This window comes from Malaya genurostris, chromosome 1 (genome assembly GCF_030247185.1).
Source record: "Malaya genurostris strain Urasoe2022 chromosome 1, Malgen_1.1, whole genome shotgun sequence".
Classification (NCBI taxonomy): domain Eukaryota; kingdom Metazoa; phylum Arthropoda; class Insecta; order Diptera; family Culicidae; genus Malaya; species Malaya genurostris.
Genome location: NC_080570.1, coordinates 109,265,072 through 109,273,955, shown reverse-complemented (window position 1 = coordinate 109,273,955; position 8,884 = coordinate 109,265,072). Strand labels below are relative to the sequence as shown.

At 37.6% G+C, this 8,884-nt stretch overlaps 1 protein-coding gene across 2 annotated transcripts in view; it reads right to left on the bottom strand.

Annotated features, from left to right (window-relative positions):
* Nucleotides 1-2,134, bottom strand: part of LOC131425382 (NADP-dependent malic enzyme) — a 45,973-nt gene extending 43,839 nt beyond the window's left edge. Inside the window, exon 1 of one of the 2 annotated variants that reach the window (XM_058587224.1) lies at nucleotides 2,058-2,134. The gene's annotated coding sequence lies outside the window, so the exon portion shown is untranslated. Of the gene's footprint in view, nucleotides 1-1,990 lie in introns of both variants that reach the window. The other variant, XM_058587223.1, reaches the window with a different exon arrangement.
* Nucleotides 2,135-8,884: the final 6,750 nt, after the last annotated feature.

Genomic DNA, 8,884 nt, shown 5'->3' with positions numbered 1-8,884 from the left:
AAACGCAACAGGTAACAGGAAAATCGTGATGTCAGTTTTTAGATGCTCGAGGTATAATGAATATCAACTATCTTGAAAAGCAACGGCCTGGTTGTGTCAACTAGAAAGTTGTTGATTTAACCTACCTATCTTTTGATTTTGTCATAACCATCCAGGTAAACGAAATTGTTGTATTCAAATGCTGTCACTTGGCTGAGAATGAAGATAGCAAAACGCAATATGAAAACCCTCTTCATTTCATCAGAGACGTTTCATGTTGAAATTTTTTAATGACAAATGAATATCATTTGTGGCAGTTACGTAGTGGCACTTTCATCTATAACAGAATAACAGAAGAAACATTTTCGGATAGTTGAAGTCTATGTAATTAAAAACGCTTAACGCTTAAAAATTACTGCTTAAGTAAAGTGACAGTATTTGTATTTTCTTGAAAGTACATCTATAGTATTGGGCTACTTATCAGCAAAATTCTTATCAGCAAAATTCTTAAGAACGGAATAAAAAAAGCTTTTCCAACGAGCCATTCTGCAAGTGAAGGAAAAGTTTCTTAATGCCCTGTAAACATTTTGCTGGTGAATTCTCTCTTGGCATTGTTTCATTTCTATATCATCTGTGAGTTTAGTGATGAAGCTATAAGTAGCTACTTAGGCAAAATTTCGTTGTTTGAACAGTGAACGATTAGTTGCATTATTTATTGCAATAGGCGTCTTAAGTTCATATAACTGAATAATTGGTTAAAACAACTGAGACATTTTTTTGTTTTCATGTATACAGTTAACTTTGCTGGGAGTGTGTCATTGCTCTGTTGCACGAGTGACACCGCATTTAAACGTTTCATTTTCCGTCTAGAGTGTATGTCATGTCGTCCCGGGTTGGCGTTTCAATGAATAGGACACTGGTCTTAGAAACCAGTTGTCGTATGTTCGAACCCCGACCTGGAAGGATTCGTAGTGTTAGTAGAATCGTAGCACCAGCCATGCAATGATTCTGTACACTCTGAATCGGCTGCGAAGTCTGTTGAAACAGAAGGTCAAATTCCACTACAGGAATGTAATACCAAGGCTTTGCTTTGTGTATGTCATTGCTCAACTGTAACGTTTCATTACTCCTTTATGGTTTGTGTCTTCGCTGTGTGTCATTGCTAAACTTCCAGCACGATCAATCAATAATGGCAGTTTAGTTAAATCAACAATCGATTAGTTGTACCAAATTTCAACCAATCAAATTCAGAAAAACAACTAATATTTTAGTTGTTTTGCGATTTTTGCTTGCTTTTTCGTGTGCCTGCGCCACAATCTATCACATCTATGAAACCCATTGGTTGGTGCAAGATACGATGTATTATTAGTGGCAATTTCAGGGTTCTAATGATGACATGTAATCCTTTTGTCTCGGTGCCTCGACCAATGAGATAGTAACTGGTACAATCACCTTACTTTTGCTAGGCAGATTAGCCTAGTTATGTTTTGTTACGTGTATAAATTTAAATAATTAAAGGAAATTGATTTAGTGAACCATCGTACACTAAATAAATCGGAGATAGAACATCTCATTTTATTTGAGAGCATTTAACAATGCAATGAATTCAGGAGCTGATGCGAATATGTTTCCTTATATAGATTCTTAATCGTAATGTTCCTAATATTAACGCATCTATTGCACGACTTTTCTGTGATGTGATGTATTGTATCGATAAACTCTGATAGATTCCGGTAACCTTAACCACAAGGGCATTTTCCACATTGTATAACACATTCACTTCAACTAATTGGTAATAATTAGTGCCATTGCGGTCCACACACAAACCACGCAAATCGGCGGCACTGTTCGATGTTCAGCACCACAAACTTTTCTGAACCTGAGAAGTATTACACAAAACAAAACGCTCGCAGATGCTGCGACGACATCGAAACAACTGCAATGGGTTGACCGGGTTGGTTTGAAGTAACGCACCACTCAGCAAGTCAGCAGTAATGATCGTTTTACACACCGCCAGTTGTTCAGGTCATCCAAAACAAATGCTGTAAAATAGTGAAATTCACTATGGCAAAACATACAACAAACACTGCATAGGCACAACAAAAGAAGACGGTGCGGTTACAAACACGCGCGGCACGAGTTCACGACAGACTGAGACGAGGACTGCGTTTTTGATTTTCGAAGACACTACAACCCATTCCATTCCTTTCCACATTATAATACATACCACGGTTGTATGGCCGGTATCGACAAGGCCCCCCGCGCCAGACGCAACACAATCGTTTTACATCTGTTGATATTTATTGGCCAGGTAGGCACGAGACGGTCGATCGGTAATTTGCTCAAATTGGTAGCTTTGCAAATTTCGTCGATGTGTTTGTGCTTGCACGCAGATATATGAACAAGTTTTTCACAATTGCTATGATGTTTCGTTTACAATGTTTACGTTTATGAAATTCTAGGAAAGAATAACTACCAATGCGCTTTAAATAAATTTCTTCTGGAACAAAAAATATCTGAATACCATTGTATATTAGAGTGATTGAAGTAAGCGGTATCAAGGATCAAACATTATTTAGATACATTTTGATTGAATGAGGGATAGTTGATAGTTTAATAGCATTCAATACATAGGTGTGTCCTTGACGCTTCCTCTTGTACGATGATAGAAGAGTGGGTGCAATGGTCAAAGAGTATATGCATAATTCTGAGAAATTTTTGTTAGTACTATTTTTTTGGCACTTGCGTAACCGGATGTTGGTAACAATTGGATTATTGAAATCTGTACTGCTCACACTCGCTTATCATTTTAATTTTCGACATTTTTATTTGATTCATCGAATAAAGCCTTTCATTACTATACTCCTAAGCTGAGCTGAACCCACAGTTGCACTTAGAGATTGACCGAATGAGTAAAAATGTCCAGTAGAAAATGATGCTTGGGAGAAGGCTCGTACCCGGGATTTCGTTTCGCGAGGGGCTCTGAAATCTAAAAACAGCTTAAGAATCCAATTTCAGAGGAAGCGAGAGCGCAGATTCTAAAGTCAAAGCAAAGTCTTGGCATTACATTCCTTTTGTGGAATTTGGCCTTTCTGTTTCAACAGACTTCGCAGCCGATTCTTAGTGTACAGAATCATTGCATGGCTAGTACTATGGATCCTATTGACACTAAGAATCCTTCCAGGTCGGGGCTCAAACATACGACAACTGGCTTGTAAGACCAGCGTCCTATGCACTGAACCGCCAACCCGGGACACAGATTCTAAAGTACATATCAATTAAAAATAATTTCCGAACTCGCATAGCAAATAATTCATAATTTATGTAAATAGTCTCATATTTTGGATGGGACTACGAGGGATTAAAGCAAAAAACTCCAAGTGTTAAAAAGGAAGAGAGTGATTTTTATCTTTTTCATATAATATAGTTCCATGGATAGCTCTTAAATTTTGTCCAGATTCATATTTCTGTTCTGGAATAACAGAGTGTTAAAACCATCAATTTCAAGAGTGTGAATTTGTTCCTCACACTCTCGAAAACTATCCAGTAAAACTCGCACCGATTTTTCAGATATTGCAAAGCCGATTTTCACGAATTCAAATTCAAATGTAAGGTCATATAACGCAATAACTAATTTCATCGAGATTCTGTATTGCAAGATCGCGAAATTCGGAGAGATGCGTGTTGAAAATTTTCTCATCTTGGCCCATAACTCTTTTTGGTTTTACCGTATATCGGTTCCGGAAGTGAACTTCAAAACAAGACAAACATAGATTCCCTATCGCGACGCCAGGTCGAAGCTACTGGAATCCCTCAGGGCCCGAGGTAGACCGCCTGAAGTTCCGGTTCGGGATGTGTTGTCGAGTCGGGATAGCTCATATATGCTTCTGATATACGAGTTTCTCAAACACATTAATATACAAGTGTAATCTGTTACATCTGGCTTAGAAAGTTCCTCCTATTTATCGACGTTGCTTCAACTGTGGCTAAGAATAATCTTCACCTGCAGGTTCGACACTAACTTCCGCCGATTATCCCGATTCCTCATCTGTCCACCATCTTCATCGGAACTAACAAGATCTTTGTGCTGTCACTAACCTTTTCGCTTCCCCCCTCCCCGTCTCTTCACCATCTCGATGTCAACTAATTAGATCTCTGTCGTTTTAGTCAATTCATTCCCATATCCCCTTTTTACTCCGTTTTCCGCAATATTTACTTCGCTATTTTTTTTTTCTCTCATTTTCTTCTGCAACAACACCATCATCGCCCACGGAAACTTACGAACAGCATGCGGGCCACCCGCCGGGTATTCGTAACCTGGGGGTGTTTCCCGCGGACCCACACGGACCGAAGAATGCGGCCAACATGAACATTCACCAACGCCATATGGAAGACTCTCATGAAATATTCAATTCACCGGCCACTGCCGATCACCAGCTGAAGGCTGGATCTGCCAAAGTCAACCATTGCGACCCAAATATGACATTACTCAATGATACAACCCTAGTTTTAAGTTAGTCGTAAATTAAAATTAGTAAAAGCCCTTGGCATCTTAGAGCTTAAGCAGTGCGCCTTAAACATTATATTCTTGAATAAAAAAAAACATAGATTCCCCAGAGATGACCAGGCCGATTTTCACAAATGATAAAATGAAATCCAATGAAAGATTTCATTGATTTCAATTTCCGAATTCTGGATCTAAAATTATTAGTGATTATTTTGAAATCATCAGCTTTCATCACTCTAAATTCTTGAAAAGCAGAACAAATCTTCTTGATGTGCCTTCAAACTACTCCAATGTGTAGGTGATATTAGTACATGAGCATTCTCGGTTTCAGGCAATAGCAGTTGAAGAATTCAAAACGAAACTCTCATCGATTTCTCAGATATGGCTTAATGTCTAGGAAAAGATAATAGCAAAATCGGACGAATGAGACGGACTGGAATCCCAAATCGTTGATTTTAGCCATGATTGCGATGCTCTGGTGTATTGTCGCATTGTCCCGAAAAAACTATTTTTTCGCTTCATGTGAGGCCATTCCACAGCGAATCAGGCATGCTTGCTCCAATAATATAGGCTAATGTCTGCTGTAGGTGTTTTTTTTTCCTTTTTCGAAGTAGTCCACCAAAAGTATGCAATGGATGTCCCAGAAAATCGATGTCATGACCATTCCGACCCATTGAGCCTCCCTAGACCGCTTTAGAGTACTCGTGCCGACTTGAGTTCATTTTCACATAATCATTTTGTTCTTTGACATATAATAATGGATCTAGGCTTCATGAACAGTAACTAATCGATACCAAAAGTCCTACCATATCTGCTTCAGCATAGTCAAACATGCTTCCGGAGTGCGCTTGCGTTTGTTTCAAGTCTTTAAGCATGTGTGGCACCCAGCAGTAGGATTTCTATTCTGCAGAATCTTGCCCAAACTATTGTATGTGCGCCCAGTACGAATCCTTGTGGCATCTATTAGGTCACGCCTTTTCACTTTTCGATCACCCAGCACCATGTTATGTAGTTCTGACACAGTTCAATGTAACGGTATCGTAGTGTTTTCCGCTGCAGGCTTTATCGACAGTGGAGTTTCGATCATCACGAAACTTTTATTTCATGGTGTAATCTGAAAGAGCATTAGCCTCCCAATATTTATAAAACTTTTTATAAAACTTTTCTTTGCAATTTTATCAACCAAAATTTAGCTTTTAAAGGAACGAAAATCTTGTTTTTTAAAATAGAAGTTTATAATAGGTGTAAAAAATATGTGAGTAGTACACAAAAAAATCAGTTAAGGCCGTCTGGCTACGTGCCTACTTGGGAGAAGCTAAGAATTGTCACTGCGCACATCCACTTACTCAAAACTATTTTAGTAAATGGTCGATAACGACGCCGGGCGCGACCAAAGGCTGTTCGACTGCGAAAGGGAAAAAATGTTAGAACTATGCTCGTAGTTTCTAGAAATCGCGGGTGCCACTGCATCTCCACGAGTATCACTGGAGGGAACACGAGGGATGGGAGAAGATCCAGATATAACTTGGTTAACAATACGATATTAACAGAAAGAATGGCACTCGAACCGACCAATTAACGAAATTCGTCAAGTTTCAGATAGCAGGCTATCAGAAGGTGTTTTTTTCATTTTCTAATTATTTAGATGATAATTTAGAATAAGTAATGGTTTAGTGAAATGTAAAACTATATTGAAATCCGTTTTGAAATGCGATACAATGAAATGTGTCTATCCCTTGATAAACACGAGTGTCTATTAATTTTAGTTTTTGATTAATGTGTCCCTTGCGTGAATATATGAAGATAAATGTTCTTTGCATTTAAATAACTCCAGTCTATGTCACCTTTAGGTGGAAACGCAAGCACATTAAACAAGCAAGCCCCACATCTGGACCAAAGATTACAAAATATATTACAAGTAACCATGGTCGGATCCATTCAGACTAAATAATGCGTGTTTCTTCGCACAATTAGTTCCCTACTGGATCAATACTTTATCTGCCATATTAACACTATACAAAAAATCAATACAATTTGTTTTGCATGAAGTTATGTGAGCTTGATCACGTCACACGGTTGATACGTGTTCTTATCGGATACGTGTTGCCATGGTCAAATTGTTCGACAGACCACCTAAAATATGCATTCGAAACAAAGTTATTCGCCGGGTAAATTTCAAATCCTTCACATGTTTCGGATTGTTAGCTTTGTTCTGAAACTTGTTAAAATTGCAAGGATTGCATCAGAATACCCCTTTCATAGTCGTCTTGGTCGCTGTTGGCGAAAAAACTTTAGAAAAAGGCTTACATTGCCTTTTCTCCGAGAAAAACATATCCATATCTTGAAAATTTAATCTTCTACTCTGTACAATAATGGGTAGAATTAAATCATGGATATCTCTTATTGTATTCAAAGTGGCACAATTATTTTTTCTCCATATCATCCTAACTCATAGCACAAAGTTAAAGCTTTCTGAAATGTTTGCTATGAACGAGCATTTAGATGAAATTCAGTGCGAAAATAAGTTGACAGAGCAAAGTTCCAAAAATGAATTAAACGAATCATCACACAAAGCGTGTCATACAAAACCGAATATTTTTAGTGATTGAGTGCTGTGGACTTACGACACTATATGATCGCTTGTAGAACAGACACCAACTTTAAGTAGGTATAAACCATGAAGTATTTTTAATCGACTAATATGAGGAAGAAATATTTGTGCATGTTGTGCATTTGTGCTGATAGATGTATAGGTATCTATGTACAGGGTGATTTTTTAAGAGCTTGAGAACTTTTTTAAACAATAAAACGCATAAAATTTGCAAAATCTCATCGGTTCTTTATTTTAAACGTTAGATTGGTACATGACATTTACTTTTTGAAGATAATTTCATTTAAATGTTGACCGCGGCTGCGTCTTAGGTGGTCCATTCGGAAAGTCCAATTTTGGGCAACTTTTTCGAGCATTTCGGCCGGAATAGCCCGAATTTCTTCGGAAATGTTGTCTTCCAAAGCTGGAATAGTTACTGGCTTATTTCTGTAGGCTTTAGACTTGACGTAGCCCCACAAAAAATAGTCTAAAGGCGTCAAATCGCATGATCTTGGTGGCCAACTTACCGGTCCATTTCTTGAGATGAATTGTTCTCCGAAGTTTTCCCTCAAAATGGCCATAGAATCGCGAGCTGTGTGGCATGTAGCGCCATCTTGTTGAAACCACATGTCAACCAAGTTCAGTTCTTCCATTTTTGGCAACAAAAAGTTTGTTAGCATCGAACGATAGCGATCGCCATTCACTGTAACGTTGCGTCCAACAGCATCTTTGAAAAAATACGGTCCAATGATTCCACCAGCGTACAAACCACACCAAACAGTGCATTTTTCGGGATGCATGGGCAGTTCTTGAACGGCTTCTGGTTGCTCTTCACTCCAAATGCGGCAATTTTGCTTATTTACGTAGCCATTCAACCAGAAATGAGCCTCATCGCTGAACAAAATTTGTCGATAAAAAAGCGGATTTTCTGCCAACTTTTCTAGGGCCCATTCACTGATTTGCAAGCGTTGCTCGTTAGTAAGTCTATTCATGATGAAATGTCAGAGCATACTGAGCAAATAATAATGCATGAAAATCATAACCTCAAAAAATCTGAGCAAATACTAATGCATGAAAATCCTAACCTCAAAAAAATCACCTTTTAGTTCTTTAAAAACTCTTTAATACTTAGATACATGGTAGTTCCCATAGACAATACGAATAGTAAAAGTTTGGTTTCCAAATTCAAACAGCCAAAACCGAGCAGATTTTAAGAAATTTTGTTTTATTATATTCTGTTTTTAATTTATGACTTATGCATTGCTATATGTTTCAGATACAACAATTTTCCAACAACATGTTTTGACACTTCCAATAAGGTACCTCAGAGAATACAAAAATACGAATATTTTGCGTTATTAACTGAAAATATTGTTTTTTTTTACTTTTTTACAATTATTTATTTCTGGGGTAGAGGAACGTCCACTGGAGATAAATTATATGCTATAAATCGATCGTCGCCATAATTTTACTTGCAGTGTCATGAAAAATGTAATTATTACAAATATTTGGTAAGATTCGACATAAATGTATTTCTGTTATGTTTGTTTACCTTTTTCTAATAAATAGATATAGAATTATCATAAAGAAAACATTACCGATGTATGGAGAAGTATATCAATTTCATTCGTATTCACGTCATCAAGTTATGTCTCTGGCATTACCCACCCGTCTGTTTTACACACATCCTTACAGATAGTTTTTCATTTTGATGAAATGAGTCAAAGGGTATATGCCACAAAAAAGGTATAAAAGTCTTGCATATCCTTTCTATATGAGATGAACAATTTACAGGAATATACACCTAA